The 25,845-nt window shown below is 48.4% G+C and overlaps 1 long non-coding RNA gene and 1 pseudogene across 1 annotated transcript in view; both read right to left on the reverse strand.

Moving 5' to 3' along the window:
• Positions 1-316: 316 nt before the first annotated feature.
• The window catches only part of LOC141271468 (uncharacterized), a 339,948-nt pseudogene continuing 314,419 nt past the window's right edge, over positions 317-25,845 (reverse strand).
• The window catches only part of LOC141272083 (uncharacterized), a 32,832-nt gene continuing 9,609 nt past the window's right edge, over positions 2,623-25,845 (reverse strand). The window contains exons 2-3 of the long non-coding RNA XR_012321963.1: positions 10,005-10,095; positions 2,623-2,656 (exon numbers count right to left, since the gene is read on the reverse strand). This is a non-coding gene — a long non-coding RNA (uncharacterized lncRNA). The remainder of the gene's footprint in view (positions 2,657-10,004; positions 10,096-25,845) is intronic.

The following is a 25,845-nucleotide window of genomic DNA, read 5'->3' on the forward strand; positions in this document are numbered from 1 at the left end:
CTGATCAAAATGATCGGGATGCCACAATTGCTGTATGTTCTACACAACTCCCCAATATGGATATATCAGAGATTTTTCTTTAAAGTCGGCAAGGAGTTTAGAAAATTAATATGGGGCAAACAGACTCCGAGAATTAAACTGGAAACATTGCAAAGAAACAAAACAATGGGAGGGGTTGCAGTCTGTAATCCATGGGTGTATTATGTGGCATCTCAGCTTCAGCATATTCGGGGATGGGACGACCCTGGGGGAGGGGAGCTCAGCGTATGTTGCTGCAACATTATTTCCAATCAGATAAACTCTATGAAGCAGGACATTTGGTCGTAAAATACAGACTATTTTATTAATCCACAAACTTTGGGTGGCGGTGAAAAAATTACAGGGTATAGAAGAGATTTCGCAATTTATTTCATTATGGAACACGCCTTGGCTTCCAAATGTATACCAACTGGTGGGATTTGGCTCCCTCCTGGAGCCCCAAGGGTTTAAATAGACTTAATCAAGTGCTGATAGGTGATGTGATTAAGGAATTCTCACAGCTGCAAGAGGAATACGGGCTACCTCACTCTGAATTCTATGAATATTTACAATTTCGGCACGCATATCGGGCAGAAGGCATTGTTCTAGAAGGAGGGAGTACCTCGAAAAACACAATAAAACGAAGAATAGCTAATTTACATAGTTCTCGGGGACTGATCTCACTACTTTATAACATTCCTGCACATTATATTGACAAACCATCCTATGCAATCGCAGGAGAATTGGGAGAATCACTTGTTAGATTGGAAAGAGTCCCACAATAATCCTTAAGTGAATCCCACAGACTGTCTCACATATATTTGATACATCAGGTATATCGGACACCTCAATTCTTATATAAAATAGGATTTTGGTCAATTCCTCATTGTCCTAGATGCAAAACTTACTCAGCAAACATGCTTCATATGATGTGGAATTGTCCTAACATAGTGTCCTTTTGAAAAGGAGTTACAGCAATCATTAACAGGGTTTATTCAATTAGTGTAGAACTTTCACCACTAGTATGTATACTACGATATGTGGAAGATCTGACTACTGATAAACATGGTAAAATTGCGGTGGCATGTATGTTATATATGGCAAGGAAATGAATAGCCCAAAAATGGATATTAGACCAGGAACCTAAAATACCAGAATTTAATGATAAAGTTTAACTGGCTAGTAAGTTTGAAAAAAGGTATGTACATAAAAAGAGACACCATCACTTAATTTGTTAAGTTATGGGGTTTATGGATTGATAGCTTTGGTTTGGTACCTAGGGAATTGCAGAGATTTCTCCTCGGCTTGTTTTGAGTTATGTCTATATGATACTTATTTATTCTTAGGGAAGATTAATATAAGGTATGTCATTATTATTTTCATAAGTTATAAAAATTTAGAGTGACTATTGTTATTATGATCAAGTGTATGGCCATCTACCGTTGTTTATCCTACATTTCTCTCTTTCCGTCTTTAAAAGTTGTGAATTATAATCTTCATGACCACACTAAATAACGGTTTCACCCCTAAACAAGTGGTTTAAAGGCTTTTCCTTTGACACCTCAGGATATCTATGAACGCCAATGGTCTCATCTATAAGTGACTCTTTTATTTGGATGAGACAAGCGGGGCACGGAATGGCTGCCTGGGCAACTGATCATGTATAGCATCATCTCTCCATGGTCAATGTCAAATAGGATGGAAGAAAGCGTTAAACAACCTTTTATACTGAAGTTATACAAATGTAAAATATATACTTTGTTCAAATATAGGTGTGTTATTTTATACTTAGTTTTCAATAACAAATGGTCAATGGTGACTTTACTATAACTTATATGTTTTTCTAGTACATGTTTTCAATAAAACAATTAAAAAAATAAAAATGGCTACGTCCCTGTGTGACTTCTCTGATGTTTGACAAAATTTGATTTCCGATTAAAACATTTCCAACAATATAAACAAGAAAATGGCTTTTCTCCTGTGTGAGTTCTTTGATGTATAGAAAGTTCTGATTTATCCCTAAAACCTTTCCCACATTCTGAACATGAATATGGCTTCTCCCCTGTGTGAGTTAACTGATGTCTAATAAAATTAGCTTTCTGATTAAAACATTTTCCACATTCTGGACAGAAAAATGGCTTCTCTCCTGTGTGAATTCTCTGATGTTTAACAAGAAGTGATTTGTTTGTAAAACATTTCCCACATTCTGAACATGAATATGGCTTCTCCCCTGTGTGAAGTCTCTGATGTGAAACAAGGCCTGATTTACTGCTATAACATTTCCCACATTCTGAACATGAATACCGCTTCTCCACTGTGTGACTTCTCTGATGTGAAAAAAGGCTTAACTTACTAGTGTAACATTTTCCACATTCTGAACATGAAAATGATTTCTCCCCTATATAAGCTATTTCATTTTCAACAACACTTCTCTTGCTTTCAGTTTGTATATTCGTCTTTGATGAAGCAGAAGAGAGGACCTTTTCAAAAGGATCAGGTGACAGATTTTGTCTTAGATGACCTTCCGGTGTATCTGTGAAAATTACATGTTCTTCATATGTATCAGATGTTCTACTACAATTATTAGCTGCAAAATCTGAGAGTATCAGATGTCCCTCGGCGCTCCTGGTACAGTCATCTGCCAAGAATAAAACTGATTTTATTATTTTTAAATAACACTGCATTTGAATTATATTAATATTTTTATACACTTTTACAATTTCTGTGGAAATTATATATACAATTGAATTATTGACAGACTAAGGCAGTATACCACAAAAGAATGGCTGATAGTTTATGGTCTTAGCCCACCAGGTTGTGCGCTTTCAAATTTTCACTTCTCTATCGTAGCCATCTTCTCTGTAGGTTCATGTTTCTCTCTGTCTGTCACCAATCATTTCCAGTCACATGTTCAGAAGAGACTCTAATCAGTTTCATTACATGATTCCATCTCATGCACTCTAGCATGGAGGAAGGCACATGGGAGGAGCACAGACTGGTCATGTACACATTGTTATGTCTGTCAGGGGCTGTAGTCTCAAAAAAATCTACCTTGGACAGTCTTGTCGCAAGCCACTCCATTTGGCACATGCCAGAAGAACTATGGCTTTCACCCCTTAACCACTGTTCAGGGATCTGGTCTTACAAGTGGGTCACCTGGATGGCTTCCTGGAACGAGCCGCTATCCAGAGAAGTGAACCACAGGCAAGAGGATGGTCAAGTAACCAAGTCAGAACCAAGAGGTTAATGTAATGACAAAATCATAAAAAAAAAAAAAATAGTAAAAAAGCGAGCTGAGGTAATACATCAGGAACGTTCACTGGGAGAATAGCAAGGCACAAGTTTCACAGGAGCAAATCAGATTATAACCTGCAGAGGACAGCAGGATTTCAGGAGCTTCAATAGCTAGAGGCCCCACCAACACCATACAGCAGAGAGCAAACACTGACAGAAGTTAATTCTATACTCAGGGTTCCCAATCTACTATTATATTTTTTCTGGACCGAAATTTACAGACACTCAAAATTTGCCACACCCCCAAATGTAAAAAAATTATAGCCTATATATATACAGTACAGACCAAAAGTTTGGACACACCTTCTCATTTAAAGATTTTTCTGTATTTTCATGACTATGAAAATTGTACATTCACACTGAAGGCATCAAAACTATGAATTAACACATGTGGAATTATTTACTTAACAAAAAAGTGTGAAGCAACTGAAAATATGTCTTATATTCTAGGTTCTTCAAAGTAGCCACCTTTTCTTTGATGACTGCTTTGCACACTCTTGGCATTCTCTTGATGAGCTTCAAGAAGTAGTCAATGGAAATGGTCTTCCAACAATCTTGAAGGAGTTCCCAGAGATGCTTAACACTTGTTGGCCCTTTTGCCTTCACTCTGCGGTCCAGCTCACCCCAAATCATCTCGATTGGGTTCAGGTCTGGTGACTGTGGAGGCCAGGTCATCTGGCGCAGCACCCCATCACTCTCTTTCTTGGTCAAATAACCCTTACACAGCCTGGAGGTGTGTTTGGGGTCATTGTCCTGTTGAAAAATAAATGATGGTCCAACTAAACGCAAACCGGATGGAATAGCATGCCGCTGCAAGATGCTGTGGTAGCCATGCTGGTTCACTATGCCTTCAATTTTGAATAAATCCCCAACAGTGTCACCAGCAAAGCACCCCCACACCATCACACCTCCTCCTTCATGCTTCACGGTGGGAACCAGACATGTAGAGTCCATCCGTTCACCTTTTCTGCGTCGCACAAAGACACGGTGGTTGGAACCAAAGATCTCAAATTTGGACTCATCAGACCAAAGCACAGATTTCCACTGGTCTAATGTCCATCCCTTGTGTTCTTCAGCCCAAACAAGTCTCTTCTGCTTGTTGCCTGTCCTTAGCAGTGGTTTCCTAGCAGCTATTTTACCATGAAGGCCTGCTGCACAAAGTCTCCTCTTAACAGTTGTTGAAGAGATGTGTCTGTTGCTAGAACTCTGTGTGGCATTGACCTGGTCTCTAATCTGAGCTGCTGTTAACCTGTGATTTCTGAGGCTGGTGACTCAGATAAACTTATCCTCAGAAGCAGAGGTGACTCTTGGTCTTCCTTTCCTGGGGCATTCCTCATGTGAGCCAGTTTCTTTGCAGCCCTTGATGGTTTTTGCAACTGCACTTGGGGACACTTTCAAAGTTTGCCCAATTTTTCGCACTGACTGACCTTCATTTCTTAAAGTAATGATGGCCACTCATTTTTCTTTACTTAGCTGCTTTTTTTCTTGCCATAATACAAATTCTAACAATCTGTTCAGTAGGACTATCAGCTGTGTATCCACCAGACTTCTGCACAACACAACTGATGGTCCCAACCCCATTTATAAGGCAAGAAATCCCACTTATTAAACCTGACAGGGCACACCTGTGAAGTGAAAACCATTTCCGGTGACTACCTCTTGAAGCTCATCAAGAGAATGCCAAGAGTGTGCAAAGCAGTCATCAAAGCAAAAGGTGGCTACTTTGAAGAACCTAGAATATAAGACATATTTTCAGTTGTTTCACACTTTTTTGTTAAGTATATAATTCCACATGTGTTAATTCATAGTTTTGATGCCTTCAGTGTGAATGTACAATTTTCATAGTCATGAAAATACAGAAAAATCTGTAAATGAGAAGGTGTGTCCAAACTTTTGGTCTGTACGGTATATATAATGACTCTAGTACATAAGTAGCACGGTGCACCACACGGTTACATAGCTTTACTGGAACTGTATATTTATCTTACTCACTCATATAGCGCCATTAATTACACAGCGCATTACAGACATTATCATCGCTGTCCCCATTGGGACTCACAATCTAGATTCCCTATAAGTATGTCTTTGGAATTTGGGAGGAAACTCATGCAAACACGGGAAGAACATACAAACTCCTTGCAGATGTTTTCCTTTATTGGATTTGAACCTAGGACCCCAGTGGTGCAATGCTGCAGTGGTAACCGCTGAGCTAACATGATGTGTGATGCCATCATATCACCATGCTTATTATAATGTATATATCTGTGCAGCTCCAGTGGAACTATGTAACTGTGTGGTGCACAGTGCTATGTATACACTACTGCTGGAGTCCAGAGGATTGCTATATACACAGCACCATAATAATACCGTACTGAAAACATATACCGTAGTTTTCAGACTATAAGACGCACCGGACCATAAGATGCACCCCAAATTTAGAGGAGGAAAAAAAGATCTCCCGGCGATGGACTTCAGGAAAACGGCCACTGGAGGCGGCGCATGCGCAGATTTAAGTCTCGGCTCACTTTCCTGAATCCCGCTGCCGGGAGATCAATGGCTCCTGCCTCGCACTGCTGGAAAACCCCCTCCTCCCAGCCCAGGGCCCTCAGTATCGCCCCACTCCTGTCACCGCCGGCTTCCTGCTGTGGCGACACTGCCTTCTGTGACCATGCTCCACCGCCCACCCCCCTCGGTATGCTACATTCGGACTATAAGACACACCCCTATTTTCCTCCCAAATTTTTTGGGGAAAAAAGTGGGTCTCAGTCTGAGAAATACGGTATATAAAAATATACATTCTAATAAGCGTGGTGATATGATAGCACCACACATATTATAACATATACTATTTTAAATACAGTTTCAGGGCAGCTGTGTAACTGTGTGGGGCACCGTGCTATTCATATACCTCAACCGACTAATACGATTTGCCAAATTCAGCCTTACTAACTAGCAGCAGGAGGAAACCTGAAGAAAGGAGAGCCTTTCATGGAGAGTCATTTGACGACAGTCAATGATGGTGTCGGTGGACTAATAGTGTGTGGCATCTGGCAGTGGGAGTCATCAGACCATACGATTGTGACCACAATGGCAGGGCACAATGAATCATGGAGCGCCTGCAGGAGACAGAGGAGAGAGCTGCCCGGCCCTGGAACAGGAGGAAGCTCTGCAAGAGTGCAGGACATCAGATGCTAGAATGGTACTGATAGAAGATGTCACAATACCCCCCCATCTTAAGAAGGACATCTGGACCCTCAGTGATAGTTCCAATGAACAAGAAATTAAAGGATCTTCTCACAAACCGAGAGTCAGGGATCTTTTGTACCTCGTACTCAAGACTGCCCCTGACTAGGATGGGAGGGTGAACAGGCAAACATGTAATATTTTTTTTTATATTGTGGCAATGTATTTCACAGCACTTTACAATTAAGAGGGGAAATATACAAATAAAGACATTACAAAGTAACACATAGTTCAACAGTTACAGTAGGAGTGAGGGTCCTGATCACAAGCTTACAATCTATAAGGAAATAGGAAGGGGGGGCACAGATAAAAAACGCTTTTCATGTATGGTCCAGTCATCATTATAATAAATAAGGGTTATGATATAAAGCAGCATGAGCCGTCATCTGTCAGTATCTGAACAGTTGCCAAGTGCTAATGGGTGCATAGAGAATGTGGAGACAGATAAATAGGAGGGACCAGACTAAGGAAATTTTAGAAAGGATGAACATTGAAGAAGTAGATTAGTGGAATGAGGTTATAAGAGATGTGTTTTTCAAGCATGCTTAAAAATTTGGGGGTTAGATATTTATTGAATGATCTGGGTTAGTACATTCCAGAAAACCGGCACAGCACACGAGAAGTTTTGCAGATGGAAGTGGGAGATTTAGATTTTGGAGGTTAGTCTTAGATCAGTTGCAGAATGGAAAGCACGGGTATGGTGATACACAGAGGGAGGAGATATAGGGTCATGCAGAATTGTAGAGAGCTTTGTGAGTTAAAGAGATAAGTTTATATTGTACGCTACAGTGGAAGGGTAACCAATGCAATAACTGGCACAAGGAGGAGGCATTGGTGCAGCGGCTGGACAGAAATATAACCATGGCTGAGGCATTCAGGATGAATTGGAGAGCAGAAAGTTTGGTAAGAGGAAGACCGATTTGTAGAGAGTTGCAGTAGTCTAGACAAAAATGAATAAGAGTGACAGTAAAAGATTTTACAGTTTCAAAGGTGAGAATAGGCTGGATTTTGGAGATGTTTTTAAGATACAGATAACATGAGCGATTGAGTGGTTGGAAAAAGGGAATGAATAAAAAAGTTCTGTGTCAAATATAACCCCAAAACAGCGGGCATTCTGCTTGGGAGTTATGGTTGAACCATCCAAGCCAATTTCAACATGAAGTAAAAAGTAGGTTATAGAGGGAGGGAATGGGAGGAGGTCAGTTTTGGAGAGATTCAGTTTCAGATAGAGGGATGACGTGATGTTAGAGACAGCAGACAAACAATCCCTGGTATTTTGTACTAAGGTGGGAGTGATGTCAGGAGAAGGTGTATAATTATGTACCATCAGTATGCGGATAGTACTGGAAACCAAATCAGCTGATAGTTTATCCAAATGGGGCAGTTTATGGAGAAAAGAGGAAATTGCTTAGGATTAAACCTTGACAGAAAGTGGAAGGTTAGAGAAAAAAAAGCTGGCAAATTATACAGTAAAGGAGTTGTCAGAAAGGTAGGAGGAGAACAAAGAGAAAGGTGTCCGTGAGGCCAATAAAGCAGAGCATGGTGAGGAGAAGTTGATGGTCCACAGTGTCAAATTCTGCAGAGAGACCCAAGAGAATCAGTAGGGAGTAGTAACCATTGGATTTGGTTGTTAATAAATCGTTAAGAGATTTTAGTAAGGGCAGTTTCAGTATAGTGTACAGAATAGAAACTGGTTTGTAAATGGTCAAGAAAAAAGTTATATGAGAGATAGTGGATTAGACAAGAATGTACCAAGCATTCCAGGAGTATAAAGATGAAGAGGAGATTAGAGGCCGGTCTGTAATTAGCAGTGCAGTTCTGGTGGAGGAATGTAAAGTTAAGGGTTTATGATGGCGTGTTTGAATGAGGAAGGAAAGCATCCCTTAAGAAAGAGAGAGGTTAAATATTTTAGTTAGATAGGAAGTGACAGCTGGGAGAGCGACTCAAGCAGACGTGAGGGAATAGGATCATTGGTGAAGATTCTAGGGCAAAAAGAAGTGAGGAGCCTGGTAAATACTTCTTCTCTGACAAGATCAAAGGTGGAAATTGAACTTGAGGTGGAGCAGGGAAGGAGATACAAGCTCTCAGGGGTTTGTGCGAAAATGTCTTGATGGATATGGTTGATTTTTTTCTTGGAAATAAGTGGTCAATCGACAGTACTGAGGTTGGTGACAGGGCCCTGTACTCTAAGGCTCAAGAGGGTATGGAAAGTTTTGAAGAGTTGTTTTGGATTGTCGGATAGTGATGTGATGAGAGTGGTGAAGTAGGCTTGCTTGGATTATGGAGAGGAGAATTAGAATTTTTCAGCATGAACTTATCGTGAATGAAATCTTCTGCTGAAAGTCATTTTCTCCATTGACGCATGGCACACCTTAAGCACTGCTGGAGAAAATGAGTTTGCAGCACTTGCCAGGGTTACCGTTGTTTGTTTTGAGTTGTTGTCAGGGCTGCGGCTGCTCTCTGACTTCCTCTTGATGTTCGATTTGTCCGAAGGCAGGGACAGTGACGCCGGCGCTGATTGGGTGCAGGGCTCATGTGTCATAACAACCGCAGGACAGCCCCGGGAACACGAGTGCCAACACTGCTGTAACGGCGCCAGCACGGGAGGTAAGTATCAGTGTTTTTATGTTATTGGCGCCAAGCATTGTGATCGAGAAGGGTTTCTCCTTGTAGTGGACAACCCCTTTAAGGTTTGAAAGTTAGGCAACCCAGGCAAAGGAACAAAATGACACTCATATCTGACCACAACTACCCAAGTAACAGTATTTCCTTATGAGTGGAGGAGGTAAGTAATGAAGCCTATGGAGAGGTGGTTCTAAGGACTTTTTGAAGTGGGCAAGGGCTGGAGGAGTCTGGCGTGACGGGTATGAGACGTTTTGGCTCGGTCACAAATTTCACAAGCAAGCACATATTCCTTACAATCTTAAACTATAGTTTGCTACCAAAAATACATGGCCACAAGTTGAAGAGTATTATTATTCCCATGGTGACATATGAGAATTGATTTATGGGATCTCTGTAGGACTCACAGATGGAACTGAGGAGGAACAACAAACAATTTATGGGTGGTAACATTATCGGGTTTTAACTCATGGGATCTGTAGATCTCCTCTACAAGATATAGGGATACAGAAGATATGAATATGGCAAGAAAAGGAATTGGTACTTAGGCAGCTGGATAAGATGGACAGGAACGTCAGGAAAGCGCATCGGCTTTTATATTCTTAGTCTCAGGTCTAAACATCACAACAAAATCAAATCTTGAAAAGTACAGAGCCCATCTAGCTTGCTTAGGGTTAAGTGACTTTATGTTTGGCACCTTCGCAGGAAGTGGCGCTATTCCTCAAAGGCCCACTTAATAGCCAATAATTCAGGATTACTGATTGTTGAGTGAGAGACAGGTATCTTGTGAAAACACTGCTCCAAACTCAACCTCAGCCACTCCTCACCTGTGCAGTTATCTGTAAGAATCTCCTCTTTCCACTGCTCATCATTCTTCACATATGTCTCTGTAGTATCAACATGAGACAGATCTTTACCCTGAAACAAAAATTGTAAAGGTCAAAGACAGATGGAGACGTCGCGTGGAATGATTTAGAAGAACAGAAAAGATCATTTAACAAAATGACCAAAATTAACAAGATGACAGTAGTTATTACATAGTTGCAGGTTTTCTGTATAAATCCAAACTGGCGGCTCCTAATTCTAACCAGCAGTCTCCGTAACCAGAAAATTGTGAGACGATCCAGACAACATCTAGTGGTTGTGATCAGCTTTACATCCAATTCAAAAGATCTGCAGACTAGCAATGCTGCAAATATAAAACACCGGAGTATACAATGCTGGCTAAAAGAGAATACCAGACATGATGGTGCTCAACTGTGCAGCAATACAATCTTCAAAAATTACAAAAGTGGAAGAAAAATTAGTTGCACTCACCACTGGTGCATTATTTTGTGCTCATTTATTCCAAGGTCATATGGTCAAGTTTCAAAATGACACAAAAATATATTTGCTAACGTCGGGACCACTGGCGTACCCATGGCGGTACCAGCTGCCTGGGTATACCAGTGGTGCGCAAATTGAAAGAAAATATGTCCCAAAACAAAGTATAAGTATTTACATATAAACATCAATAGTTAACGCTCGATATTATTATTCTCCAACCGATGTCTTATAGCCTGTATACCGGCACCCTGTGGGATGTGGATGTACAGGCTCTCGATGTCAATCGTTGCCATATGGAATCCGTCTTGCCAATTAAGCTGGGCCAGAATTTGTAACAAAAAATCCTGCGTCCTGTATATACAAGGGAGTTTTCTCAACCAATGGGAGTAACATCCAGTCCAAGTATCGAGATAGAAGTAAATGAACCCTGTCCCGCTATTACAGGACGTACAGGTGGATTGTCTATTCATTTATGGATTTTGGTAATAGAATACTAGTATGATTTTAGGATATTCTACCATTACATTGTTTTCAAAATTGTGTAATAATACCTCTCTCAACTCACAATCGCTCTCCATGGGAGTGTGTGGGATCTGAACTTAAAGATATATAGGCATTTTTATCATGTAATTGTTAATTGGATTTAGCAATATAGTATGCATGGGACAGGAGGAATTCACTACGGGTGGAAAAAAGGCGATTCCGCAGCTAAATAAGAAAGGGTTCTTACTTACTGTACAATTAGAGTAGTCAGACTGTGGAATGCCCAACCACAAGAGGTAGTAATGGCAGGCGCTATAACAGCTTCTACAAATGGGTTGGATGTTTTCCTTAGCACAAATAGCATTGTGGGTTATAGATAAAGAATTTAAAATTGGTGGCGGAAGGTTGAACTTGATGGACCTTGGTCTTTTTTCAACCTATGTAATTATTTAACATGACCACAATATTACACCCCTTGTCTGCTGGTTTTATAACTATGTCTCTGTTGGAGCTCAATCAATTCAGAGCCTGTTCCTCCTTGGTCCTCAATTTGTGTTCCCTCATAGGTACAGTAAAGAGATTGTCTGACCCCGAAAAACAAATTTTTTATTAACTTAATCTGGGCTGTATTGCAATATATTACACCCCTATAAATTTTGTTTTTGGTTTCTACTTTTTGTTCAGCCTGAAATTCCCTTCATTCCCTGCACCCAGTTCATTTACATTCTCCTCTCCCAGATCAGGGAGCTTGCTGGGCTTTTTTTCTAACCTCACAGCCAGGGCTAGCCCCGTCCCAGGCCTCAGTGTTCGACACCGCCCTCTGCCCGTCCACTACACACTCATTGGCTGTTTGTCGTATCTGCCTTAGCCACACCCTCTGCCCGCCCACTACACACTGATTGACTTTTAGCATCTTCCCCAGCACCGCCCTCTGTCACGCCTACTACACACTCATTGGCTGTTAGTATCTGCCTCAGCGCCACCCTCTGTCATTCATCCCAGCATTGGAGGTGACAGAGCAGCGATCCTGTGTCCTCATCTCTAGTGCAGCACCGGTCATTACACCTCACATCTATCGTGCTACTAAAGTTGTGACTTGTCCCCTACATTACATCTGTCAGTGCCAGTTGTAATGCATAGGGCCCATTCTGTGTCCAGTGATGGGGCTCAATGTCTGGTAGTTAGTAATGCAGATTTAATGTGGCATCATTGATGGGATGACGGGGCTGGTAATTACCCCATGGATGGGAACCATGCTTGTATTTCTTGTACCCCAGATGCAGCAGTGCTGTGGTTATGTAATGGAGCAGACACAGCTATCTACATGTAGTAGAGCAGTGTTTGGGCTTCTTGCTAGCAGTGGGGCTGAGATGTCTCATCAGTTTGGTTCCCATAATTATGTACATTATGGGATGTACGTGAACATTTTCTAATCACTGTCTTTCCAGGTTCCCATGTAAGTCTACGGCGTCCTGTTCTGAGTCTCATAGACTTACACTAGTAAAGCAGCTACATGGAGCTGAAAACCAGAGAAGACGGCGATCAGTGAGTATATTAAATGGGTTGTCAGCTCTAAAGCTGCATAGAGTGACTGCAGACTTGTGAAGCCTCACAGTGAGCACATTGCGAGGATTCTCCGATGCGGGGAGCGGCGATCAAGTGACCGTGAGTATGTGATTTGCAACTTCCCGGCCACATTCCGACTAAATGGCCGAAGCCTCACTCAATACATTTGCATGGAGCGAGGCTGCGCTCATCTAGTCGGCTTGTGGCCGGGAGTATGAAAATAACATACCAGCAGTCTGTAAGCCATACCTCCAACTCCGACTCTCCAATTTCCATGACACCGACTCCAACTCTGACTCCCTCATACATGGCTCATGTATAAGTGATAAATTTACTGTAGCACAGATTCATCTCAGCTAAAAGTCTAGACCCTTAGATCAGGAATAGGACAGACATTTATAGGACATTTCATAACTTTCCCAAATTCTTCTGAAAACATATTCCCCTCAAACTGCATTTAACTACTGTACCCAGTATATTATATATTTTAGGACTCTGAGTCGGTCCATTTTATACTGACTCCGACTCCACCAAAATGGACACCGACTCCGACTCCACAGCCCTGCTCGCAGTCACATGATCACCGCTCCCGCTGCCAACACCGAAGTCACATAGAGTGACTGCAGGCTTGTAGTTCTAGACCAGACAACCCCTTTAATAGCACACCAGCATGGGAACAGGTCATTCTTTGTGTCCCTCTGCGCCCATGCAACACAATTAAGGAGTGACAATGGGTTGCTATGATAGCCGGGAGTCTGTTGAAGACATCCATGCCCGCCATCCAGTCAATCCATTGGAACCCAGCCTGTGACCGGCTTTATAGGAGACTGTGATTTTTACTATATAGACCAATACTGAAGTACTGCAGAATACAGTACAATTAATTGATGATTGCAGGCTCAAATCCTCTAATGCAGGGGCGGGGAACAGTTTTTCTGCCGAGGGCCATTTGGATATGTATACCTAAATCACGTGCTAACTCCGCCCACAAAGTACGTCCTGACGCTGGCACTGGTGTCAGGACGTAACCTTTCATTGCACGCACCTCAGCATTCAGTAGTGAACACAGTGTGTACGTGCTCACAGAGCAAGAAGAAATTAAAGGGCCTGCGGCAGTCAAAATGCAGCTGTCGGCCCAAGTACTGTGATCCCCAGGAATCTGCTCGGGGACCGGATAAAAGTCGTCAAGGGCCTGAGGTTCCTCATCTCTGTTCTAAGAAGATTAATAAATACAGTGAAAAGTAAAAAAGAAAAATACAAGTTTCTCAATTAAAAATAAGAATATTAAGCCCAATACCCCGCATCCTCACCCTCGGGCGATTTTCCGTTTTTTCCTCCCCTTCTTCCGAAAGCCATAATTTTTTTTTTGCCGGTAAATATAGCAGTATGAGGGCTTGTTTTTTGCGGGACGAGTTGTACCTTTAAATAACACCTTTCATTTCCCACAATGTACTGAAAAACAGAAAAAAATTCCAAGTGCATTGAAATTGCAAAATAAGTGCAATTCCACAATAGGTTTTTGGATATTTTAATTACCTTGTTCACTATATTGTAAAACTGACCCAGCAATATGATTCCCTTGTTCAGTACGATTATACAGCTACCAAACATGTATAGGTTTTTGGGTTTTTTTAAGTGATGAAAAAAAAATCAGAAATTTCGACATTTCTTAACTCAGCAATACCAAATGTGTATTTTTTTTTTTTATTATTGTTTTATTTTCAATGGGGCAATTGTGGATATGAACCTGTGATTTTTTTCATATTTGTTTTTTTTAATACAGTATTTAATAGTCCCCTTGGGGGACTTGAAGCTGCGATCATGCGATCGCCTGTTGTACATTGCAGTGCTTCAGCCGGCCACGAGCCGGCGTTCATAGGAGGATTACAATATTAAAAAAGCCCAGATAACCCCTTTAAGTATCTGTGACAACCTGTTTGTAAAACAGGTCCAAAGCAGAGCCAGCAGGCAAGGGAGGATTTAAAGGGGTATTCCCATCTCCAAGATCCTATCCCAATAAGTAGTAGGTGTAATAATAGTAATATTAGCAAATATCTCCAATTAGAAATGTAGTATATTTTTTCTGATTTACTATCTCTCTTTCCTCATGTGCAGGCATCGCAGGACCTCAGGTATCCATGATTATGTCCACTGATGAAGTCACAGTTAGTTAGCTAGTTGCTAGCGGTCGTAACCATGGATACCTAAGGTCCTGTGATGCCTGCACATGAGGAAAGAGAGATAGCGAATCAAAAATACTATACTACATTTCTAAGTGGAGATATTTGCTAATATTCTTATTATTACACCTACTAAATATTGGGATAGGATACCCCTTAAATATCCCTTTAATGAAGAGAGGACCTCACCTGTAAATGGAGACATTTTGTTATAAGATGATGCTATCTATCCTTTAGGTTTCTAGTAAGGCATCTAAAACTTTAGAATAAGAATCCTGAAAATTCAGAATAATGCTATAACTCAAAACATCAATCGGTTGTTCCCCTGCAGGTGAGACCTGTTTGCTCTGGAAGCCGAATCTCGTATTTCATTTGCTTTTGTTGTTCCCTATGGATTGACCATCTAAACTTGCTGAGCTCCCTACAATTTCCTGATTACCCATATGGTTATGAGATGATATTTCATCATTAATACTGGAATCTGAGTCTGTCGTCCAATAATCAGTGAAATTCACAGGTTTTTTTTATCGCTGTTCCGGAAACATTTGGTATTTTCATTCCACTGAAAAATTCTGTCTTGATCAAAATCTGAGTCTTCTGTGTCAGGATATAGGGGCAGACCGGATTTGTTTGGCAGGTATTGGGTTTGACACACCACAGGATTAAGATCGAAGGATTATGAAAGCTGAGGAATCAATAAAAATGACTGCCATGTTCCAGGTGTAAAGGAATAGAAGATGCTGGGTATCTCTGAAATAAATTGCTGTGTGACATAAAGGTATATTTGTGATGCTGCGGGATCTACTGTTATTACAGGACATTGAGGTAAAGTGCTGTAATTATATGGTTAATGCTATGGTTTATTGTATCCCATTTATGTAGAAATAATGGAGTGTACGCAGCTGGGAAGGGGAGAGTTACAGAGGGTCAGCCCTGCAGCTGGACAGGGGAGAGTTACAGAGGGTCAGCCCTGCAGCTGGGCAGGAGAGAGTTATAGAGGGTCAGCCATGCAGCTGGGCAGGAGAGAGTTACAGAGGGTCAGCCCTGCAGCTGGGCAGGGGAGGGTTACAGAGGGTCAGCCCTGCAGCTAGGCAGGGGAGAGTTACAGAGGGTCAGCCCTGCAGCTGGGCAGGGGAGAGTTACAGAGGGTCAGCCCTGCAGCTGGGCAGGTGAGAGTTACAGAGGGTCAGCCCTGCAGCTGGGCAGGAGAGAGTTACAGAGGGTCAACCCTGCAGATGGGCAGCAGAGAGTTACAGAGGGTCAGCCCCACAGCTGGGCAGGGGAGAGTTACAGAGGGTCAGCCCTGCAGCTGGGCAGGAGAGAGTTACAGAGGGTCAACCCTGCAGCTAGGCAGCAGAGAGTTACAGAGGGTCAGCCCTGCAGCTGGACAGGAGAGAGTTACAGAGGGTCAACCCTGCAGCTGGGGAGGAGAGAGTTACAGAGGGTCAGCCCTGCAGCTGGGCAGGGGAGAGTTACAGAGGGTCAGCCCTGCAGCTGGGCAGGAGAGAGTTACAGAGGGTCAACCCTGCAGCTGGGCAGGGGAGAGTTACAGAGGGTCAGCACCACAGCTGGGCAGGGGAGAGTTACAGAGGGTCAGCCCTGCAGCTGGGCAGGAGAGAGTTACAGAGGGTCAGCCCTGCAGCTGGGGAAGAGAGAGTTACAGAGGGTCAGCCCTGCAGCTGGGCAGGAGAGAGTTACAGAGGGTCAACCCTGCAGCTGGGCAGGAGAGAGTTACAGAGGGTCAACCCTGCAGCTGGGCAGGGGAAAGTTACAGAGGGTCAACCCTGCAGCTGGACAGGGGAGAGTTACAGAGGGTCAGCCCCGCAGCTGGGCAGGAGAGAGTTACAGAGGGTCAGCCCTGCAGCTCGGCAGGGGAGAGTTACAGAGGGTCAGCCCTGCAGCTGGGCAGGGGAGAGTTACAGAGGGTCAGCCCTGCAGCTGGGGAGGAGAGAGTTACAGAGGGTCAGCCCTGCAGCTGGGCAGGAGAGAGTTACAGAGGGTCAACCCTGCAGCTGGGCAGGAGAGAGTTACAGAGGGTCAACCCTGCAGCTGGGCAGGGGAAAGTTACAGAGGGTCAACCCTGCAGCTGGACAGGGGAGAGTTACAGAGGGTCAACCCTGCAGCTGGACAGGGGAGAGTTACAGAGGGTCAGCCCCGCAGCTGGGCAGGAGAGAGTTACAGAGGGTCAGCCCTGCAGCTCGGCAGGGGAGAGTTACAGAGGGTCAGCCCTGCAGCTGGGCAGGGGAGAGTTACAGAGGGTCAGCCCTGCAGCTGGGCAGGAGAGAGTTACAGAGGGTCAGCCCTGCAGCTGGGCAGGGGAAAGTTACAGAGGGTCAACCCTGAAGCTGGGCAGCAGAGAGTTACAGAGGGTCAGCCCCACAGCTGGGCAGGGGAGAGTTACAGAGGGTCAGCCCTGCAGCTGGGCAGGAGAGAGTTACAGAGGGTCAGCCCTGCAGCTGGGCAGGAGAGAGTTACAGAGGGTCAGCCCTGCAGCTGGGCAGGAGAGAGTTACAGAGGGTCAGCCCCACAGCTGGGCAGGGGAGAGTTACAGAGGGTCAGCCCTGCAGCTGGGCAGGAGAGAGTTACAGAGGGTCAGCCCTGCAGCTGGGCAGGAGAGAGTTACAGAGGGTCAGCCCTGCAGCTGGGCAGGAGAGAGTTACAGAGGGTCAGCCCTGCAGCTGGGCAGGTGAGAGTTACAGAGGGTCAGCCCTGCAGCTGGGCAGGAGAGAGTTACAGAGGGTCAACCCTGCAGCTGGGCAGCAGAGAGTTACAGAGGGTCAGCCCAACAGCTGGGCAGGGGAGAGTTACAGAGGGTCAGCCCTGCAGCTGGGCAGGAGAGAGTTACAGAGGGTCAACCCTGCAGCTGGGCAGCAGAGAGTTACAGAGGGTCAGCCCTGCAGCTGGACAGGAGAGAGTTACAGAGGGTCAACCCTGCAGCTGGGGAGGAGAGAGTTACAGAGGGTCAGCCCTGCAGCTGGGCAGGGGAGAGTTACAGAGGGTCAGCCCTGCAGCTGGGCAGGAGAGAGTTACAGAGGGTCAACCCTGCAGCTGGGCAGGGGAGAGTTACAGAGGGTCAGCCCCACAGCTGGGCAGAGGAGAGTTACAGAGGGTCAGCCCTGCAGCTGGGCAGGAGAGAGTTACAGAGGGTCAGCCCTGCAGCTGGGGAGGAGAGAGTTACAGAGGGTCAGCCCTGCAGCTGGGCAGGAGAGAGTTACAGAGGGTCAACCCTGCAGCTGGGCAGGAGAGAGTTACAGAGGGTCAACCCTGCAGCTGGGCAGGGGAAAGTTACAGATGGTCAACCCTGCAGCTGGACAGGGGAGAGTTACAGAGGGTCAGCCCCGCAGCTGGGCAGGAGAGAGTTACAGAGGGTCAGCCCTGCAGCTCGGCAGGGGAGAGTTACAGAGGGTCAGCCCCGCAGCTGGGCAGGAGAGAGTTACAGAGGGTCAGCCCTGCAGCTGGGCAGGAGAGAGTTACAGAGGGTCAGCCCTGCAGCTGGGCAGGGGAAAGTTACAGAGGGTCAACCCTGCAGCTGGGCATGGGAGAGTTACAGAGGGTCAGCCCTGCAGCTGGACAGGGGAGAGTTACAGAGGTTCAGCCTTGCAGCTGGGCAGGAGAGAGTTACAGAGGGTCAGCCCTGCAGCTGGGCAGGGAGGTATTACAGAAGGTCAGCCCTGCAGCTGGGCAGGGAACAGTTATAGAGGGTCAGCCCTGCAGCTGGGCAGGGGACAGTTACAGAGGGTCAGCCCTGCAGCTGGGCAGGAGAGAATTACAGAGGGACAGAACTGCAGCTGGGCAGGGAAGAGTTACAGAGGATCAGCCCTGCAGCTGGGAAGGGAACAGTTACTGAGGGTCAGCCCTACAGCTGGGCAGGGAACAGTTACAGAGGGTCAGCCCTGCAGCTGGGCAGGGAACAGTTATAGAGGGTCAGCCCTGCAGCTGGGCAGGGGACAGTTACAGAGGGTCAGCCCTGTAGCTGGGCAGGAGAGAGTTACAAAGGGTCAGCCCTGCAGCTGGGCAGGAGAGAATTACAGAGGGACAGAACTGCAGCTGGGCAGGGAAGAGTTACAGAGGATCAGCCCTGCAGCTGGGAAGGGAACAGTTACTGAGGGTCAGCCCTGTAGTTGGGCAGGAGAGAATTACAGATGGTCAGAACTGCAGCTGGGCAGGGAAGAGTTACAGAGGGTCAGCCCTGCAGCTGGGCAGGAGAGAGTTACAGAGGGTCAGCCCTGCAGCTGGACAACGGAGTGTTATTGAGGGTCGGCCCTGCAGCTGTGAAGGGGAGAGTTACAGAGGGTCAGGGCTGCAGCTGGGCAGGGGAGAGTTACAGAGTGTCGGCCCTGCAGCTGGGCAGGAGAGAGTTACAGAGGGTTAGCCCTGCAGCTGGGCAGGGGAAAGTTACAGAGGGTCAGCCCTGCAGCTGGGCAGAAGAGAGTTACAGAGGGTCAGCCCTGCAGCTGGGAAGGGGAGAATTACAGAAGGTCAGAACTGCAGCTGGACAGGAGAGAGTTACAGAGGGTCAACCCTGCAGCTGGGGAGGAGAGAGTTACAGAGGGTCAGCCCTGCAGCTGGGCAGGGGAGAGTTACAGAGGGTCAGCCCTGCAGCTGGGCAGGAGAGAGTTACAGAGGGTCAGCCCTGCAGCTGGGGAGGAGAGAGTTACAGAGGGTCAGCCCTGCAGCTGGGCAGGAGAGAGTTACAGAGGGTCAACCCTGCAGCTGGGCAGTAGAGAGTTACAGAGGGTCAACCCTGCAGCTGGGCAGGGAAAAGTTACAGAGGGTCAACCCTGCAGCTGGACAGGGGAGAGTTACAGAGGGTCAGCCCCGCAGCTGGGCAGGAGAGAGTTACAGAGGGTCAACCCCGCAGCTGGGCAGCAGAGAGTTACAGAGGGTCAGCCCCACAGCTGGGCAGGGGAGAGTTACAGAGGGTCAGCCCTGCAGCTGGGCAGGAGAGAGTTACAGAGGGTCAGCCCTGCAGCTGGGCAGGAGAGAGTAACAGAGGGTCAGCCCTGCAGCTGGGCAGGAGAGAGTTACAGAGGGTCAGTCCTGCAGCTGGGCAGGAGAGAGTTACAGAGGGTCAGCCCTGCAGCTGGGCAGGTGAGAGTTACAGAGGGTCAGCCCGGCAGCTAGGCAGGAGAGAGTTACAGAGGGTCAACCCTGCAGCTGGGCAGCAGAGAGTTACAGAGGGTCAGCCCCACAGCTGGGCAGGGGAGAGTTACAGAGGGTCAGCCCTGCAGCTGGGCAGGAGAGAGTTACAGAGGGTCAACCCTGCAGCTGGGCAGCAGAGAGTTAAAGAGGGTCAGCCCTGCAGCTGGACAGGAGAGAGTTACAGAGGGTCAACCCTGCAGCTGGGGAGGAGAGAGTTACAGAGGGTCAGCCCTGCAGCTGGGCAGGGGAGAGTTACAGAGGGTCAGCCCTGCAGCTGGGCAGGAGAGAGTTACAGAGGGTCAACCTGCAGCTGGGCAGGGGAGAGTTACAGAGGGTCAGCCCTGCAGCTGGGCAGGAGAGAGTTACAGAGGGTCAACCCTGCAGCTGGGCAGGGGAGAGTTACAGAGGGTCAGCCCCACAGCTGGGCAGGGGAGAGTTACAGAGGGTCAGCCCTGCAGCTGGGCAGGAGAGAGTTACAGAGGGTCAGCCCTGCAGCTGGGGAGGAGAGAGTTACAGAGGGTCAGCCCTGCAGCTGGGCAGGAGAGAGTTACAGAGGGTCAACCCTGCAGCTGGGCAGGAGAGAGTTACAGAGGGTCAACCCTGCAGCTGGGCAGGGGAAAGTTACAGAGGGTCAACCCTGCAGCTGGACAGGGGAGAGTTACAGAGGGTCAGCCCCGCAGCTGGGCAGGAGAGAGTTACAGAGGGTCAGCCCTGCAGCTGGGCAGGGGAAAGTTACAGAGGGTCAACCCTGCAGCTGGGCAGGGGAGAGTTACAGAGGGTCAGCCTTGCAGCTGGGCAGGAGAGAATTACAGAGGGTCAGCCCTGCAGCTGGGCAGGGGAGAATTACAGAGGGTCAGCCCTGCAGCTGGGCAGGAGAGAGTTACAGAGGGTCAGCCCTGCAGCTGGGCAGGGGAAAGTTACAGAGGGTCAACCCTGCAGCTGGGCAGGGGAGAGTTACAGAGGGTCAGCCTTGCAGCTGGGCAGGAGAGAGTTACAGAGGTTCAGCCTCGCAGCTGGGCAGGAGAGAGTTACAGAGGGTCAGCCCTGCAGCTGGGCAGGGAGGTATTACAGAAGGTCAGCCCTGCAGCTGGGCAGGGAACAGTTATAGAGGGTCAGCCCTGCAGCTGGGCAGGGGACAGTTACAGAGGGTCAGCCCTGCAGCTGGGCAGGAGAGAATTACAGAGGGACAGAACTGCAGCTGGGCAGGGAAGAGTTACAGAGGATCAGCCCTGCAGCTGGGAAGGGAACAGTTACTGAGGGTCAGCCCTGCAGCTGGGCAGGGAACAGTTACTGAGGGTCAGCCCTGCAGCTGGGCAGGGAACAGTTACTGAGGGTCAGCCCTGTAGTTGGGCAGGAGAGAATTACAGAGGGTCAGTCCTGCAGCTGGGCAGGAGAGAGTTACAGAGGGTCAGCCCTGCAGCTGGGCAGGGGAGAGTTACAGAGGGTCAGAACTGCAGCTGGGCAGGGAAGAGTTACAGAGGGTCAGCCCTGCAGCTGGGCAGGAGAGAGTTACAGAGGGTCAGCCCTGCAGCTGGACAACGGAGTGTTATTGAGGGTCGGCCCTGCAGCTGTGAAGGGGAGAGTTACAGAGGGTCAGGGCTGCAGCTGGGCAGGGGAGAGTTACAGAGTGTCGGCCCTGCAGCTGGGCAGGAGAGAGTTACAGAGTGTTAGCCCTGCAGCTGGGCAGGGGAGAGTTACAGAGGGTCAGCCCTGCAGCTGGGCAGAAGAAAGTTACAGAGGGTCAGCCCTGCATCTGGGCAGGGGAGAATTACAGAAGGTCAGAACTGCAGCTGGACAGGAGAGAGTTACAGAGGGTCAACCCTGCAGCTGGGGAGGAGAGAGTTACAGAGGGTCAGCCCTGCAGCTGGGCAGGGGAGAGTTACAGAGGGTCAGCCCTGCAACTGGGCAGGAGAGAGTTACAGAGGGTCAACCCTGCAGCTGGGCAGGGGAGAGTTACAGAGGGTCAGCCCCACAGCTGGGCAGGGGAGAGTTACAGAGGGTCAGCCCTGCAGCTGGGCAGGAGAGAGTTACAGAGGGTCAGCCCTGCAGCTGGGGAGGAGAGAGTTACAGAGGGTCAGCCCTGCAGCTGGGCAGGAGAGAGTTACAGAGGGTCAACCCTGCAGCTGGGCAGTAGAGAGTTACAGAGGGTCAACCCTGCAGCTGGGCAGGGGAAAGTTACAGAGGGTCAACCCTGCAGCTGGACAGGGGAGAGTTACAGAGGGTCAGCCCCGCAGCTGTGCAGGAGAGAGTTACAGAGGGTCAGCCCTGCAGCTCGGCAGGGGAGAGTTACAGAGGGTCAGCCCTGCAGCTGGGCAGGGGAGAGTTACAGAGGGTCAGCCCTGCAGCTGGGCAGGAGAGAGTTACAGAGGGTCAGCCCTGCAGCTGGGCAGGGGAAAGTTACAGAGGGTCAACCCTGCAGCTGGGCAGCAGAGAGTTACAGAGGGTCAGCCCCACAGCTGGGCAGGGGAGAGTTACAGAGGGTCAGCCCTGCAGCTGGGCAGGAGAGAGTTACAGAGGGTCAGCCCTGCAGCTGGGCAGGTGAGAGTTACAGAGGGTCAGCCCTGCAGCTGGGCAGGAGAGAGTTACAGAGGGTCAACCCTGCAGCTGGGCAGCAGAGAGTTACAGAGGGTCAGCCCCACAGCTGGGCAGGGGAGAGTTACAGAGGGTCAGCCCTGCAGCTGGGCAGGAGAGAGTTACAGAGGGTCAACCCTGCAGCTGGGCAGCAGAGAGTTACAGAGGGTCAGCCCTGCAGCTGGACAGGAGAGAGTTACAGAGGGTCAACCCTGCAGCTGGGGAGGAGAGAGTTACAGAGGGTCAGCCCTGCAGCTGGGCAGGGGAGAGTTACAGAGGGTCAGCCCTGCAGCTGGGCAGGAGAGAGTTACAGAGGGTCAACCCTGCAGCTGGGCAGGGGAGAGTTACAGAGGGTCAGCCCCACAGCTGGGCAGGGGAGAGTTACAGAGGGTCAGCCCTGCAGCTGGGGAGGAGAGAGTTACAGAGGGTCAGCCCTGCAGCTGGGCAGGAGAGAGTTACAGAGGGTCAACCCTGCAGCTGGGCAGGAGAGAGTTACAGAGGGTCAACCCTGCAGCTGGGCAGGGGAAAGTTACAGAGGGTCAACCCTGCAGCTGGACAGGGGAGAGTTACAGAGGGTCAGCCCCGCAGCTGGGCAGGAGAGAGTTACAGAGGGTCAGCCCTGCAGCTCGGCAGGGGAGAGTTACAGAGGGTCAGCCCTGCAGCTGGGCAGGGGAGAGTTACAGAGGGTCAGCCCTGCAGCTGGGCAGGAGAGAGTTACAGAGGGTCAGCCCTGCAGCTGGGCAGGGGAAAGTTACAGAGGGTCAACCCTGCAGCTGGGCAGGGGAGAGTTACAGAGGGTCAGCCCTGCAGCTGGACAGGGGAGAGTTACAGAGGTTCAGCCTCGCAGCTGGGCAGGAGAGAGTTACAGAGGGTCAGCCCTGCAGCTGGGCAGGGAGGTATTACAGAAGGTCAGCCCTGCAGCTGGGCAGGGAACAGTTATAGAGGGTCAGCCCTGCAGCTGGGCAGGGGACAGTTACAGAGGGTCAGCCCTGCAGCTGGGCAGGAGAGAATTACAGAGGGACAGAACTGCAGCTAGGCAGGGAAGAGTTACAGAGGATCAGCCCTGCAGCTGGGAAAGGAACAGTTACTGAGGGTCAGCCCTGCAGCTGGGCAGGGAACAGTTACAGAGGGTCAGCCCTGCAGCTGGGCAGGGAACAGTTATAGAGGGTCAGCCCTGCAGCTGGGCAGGGGACAGTTACAGAGGGTCAGCCCTGTAGCTGGGCAGGAGAGAGTTACAAAGGGTCAGCCCTGCAGCTGGGCAGGAGAGAATTACAGAGGGACAGAACTGCAGCTGGGCAGGGAAGAGTTACAGAGGGTCAGCCCTGTAGTTGGGCAGGAGAGAATTACAGATGGTCAGAACTGCAGCTGGGCAGGGAAGAGTTACAGAGGGTCAGCCCTGCAGCTGGGCAGGAGAGAGTTACAGAGGGCCAGCCCTGTAGCTGGACAACGGAGTGTTATTGAGGGTCGGCCCTGCAGCTGTGAAGGGGAGAGTTACAGAGGGTCAGGGCTGCAGCTGGGCAGGGGAGAGTTACAGAGTGTCGGCCCTGCAGCTGGGCAGGAGAGAGTTACAGAGGGTTAGCCCTGCAGCTGGGCAGGGGAGAGTTACAGAGGGTCAGCCCTGCAGCTGGGCAGAAGAGAGTTACAGAGGATCAGCCCTGCAGCTGGGCAGGGGAGAATTACAGAAGGTCAGAACTGCAGCTGGGCAGGGGAGAGTTACAGAGGGTCAGTCCTGCAGCTGGGCAGGGGAGAGTTACAGAGGGTCAGCCCTGCAGCTGGGCAGGTGAAGAGTAACAGAGGGTCAGCCCTGCAGCTGGGCAGGTGAAGAGTTACAGAGGGTCAGCCCTGCAGCTGGGCAGGGGAGTATTACAGAGGGTCAGCCCTGCAGCTGGGCAGGGGAGAGTTACAGAGGGTCAGCCCTGCAGCTGGGCAGGGAACAGTTACAGAGGGTGAGCCCTGCAGCTAGGCAGGAGAAAGTTACAGAGGGTCAGCCCTGCAGCTGGGCAGGGGAGAGTTACAGAGGGTCAGCCCTGCAGCTGGGCAGGGGAGAGTTACAGAGGGTCAGCCCTGCAGCTGGGCAGGGGAGAGTTACAGAGGGTCAGCCCTGCAGCTGGACAGAGGAGAGTTACAGAGGGTCAGCCCTGCAGCTGGGCAGTGGAGAGTTACAGAGGGTCAGCACTGCAGCTGGGCAGAGGAGAGGTACAGAGGGTCAGCCCTGCAGCTGGGCAGTGGAGAGTTACAGAGGGTCAGCCCTGCAGCTGGACAGGAGAGAGTTACAGAGAGTCAGCCCTGTAGCTGGGCAGAGAAGAGTTACAGAGGGTCAGTCCTGCAGCTGGGCAGAGAAGAGTTACAGAGGGTTAGTCCTGCAGCTGGGCAGGGAAGAGTTACAGAGGGTCAGCCCTGCAGCTGGGCAGGGGAGAGTTACAGAGGGTCAGCCCTGCAGCCGGGCAGGGGAAAGGTACAGAGGGTCAGCCCTGCAGCTGGGCAGGGGAGAGTTACAGAGGGTCAGCCCTGCACCTGGGCAGGGGAGAGGTACAGAGGTATCCCCTTGTCGGATATCATTACATATATTGGTTGTTGTTGTTGTCGTCATTTTCCTATTGGTCTACCAATCTATCTGGCAGATATACACTTTGTTATTATGTGGACTAATTGGACCATTAAGAACATATATAAATACAAATGTATATTATTTGCTCGTCCTTTGCAATATTCTTCTAATAGACTGTAGTTGCAGTGGGGCTCTGTAGAGTGGGGTTGGGGCTCCATCTATTGCTCATTGTTGCCACTTGAGGAATGATATTAGGTTTGCGGAAAAATCTAGTAGAAGGGTGTCTGTCTCATCTGAGTATATGCGGGCATAGAGGAAAACATCTGCAGAACTGAACAACACACACTCTAAGGAACCCGTTTCACTGGTGTTTAGGGTCACAGTGCAACACGTTGGTCCGTGCGACTGTTAGGAGATGGACATACTGCCCACAATCCCCCTTGAAGATCAAGTGTAATCTTATATTGTGTAATGTGAATTGTGATATGTGTTAATGATGTTGGTATAGTGTGTTGCCTGACGGTAGGGAGAGTTAAAGTTAAGACTGGGACTAACCCAGAATGGGAGGGGATAGAGTGAAGGGACAGAGAGTTTCTTGCCAGAATGTCACATAGGACCCAGTGTGTGTAGAAAGTAGACCTAAGGTCTGATCAGTGAGCACTACTGCATGACGTGGGTGTCCCTAATGTGATAGGAGTTCATGAAAGGAGATAGCGAGATCCCAGTGGAAGGAAGCGGAGACGTGAATGAAGAACAGAGTGATTGATCCGAAATAGGTCCTGGGATAGGATGCTTAGCAGTACAGCCCAAAGTTTATAACTCAGAGAGGTAACGGGCCAAGACGGAACATAG

This window comes from Phyllobates terribilis, unplaced genomic scaffold, assembly GCF_046119375.1.
Source record: "Phyllobates terribilis strain yellow unplaced genomic scaffold, ASM4611937v1 Scaffold_5__5_contigs__length_657084704, whole genome shotgun sequence".
Taxonomy (NCBI): Eukaryota; Metazoa; Chordata; class Amphibia; order Anura; family Dendrobatidae; genus Phyllobates; species Phyllobates terribilis.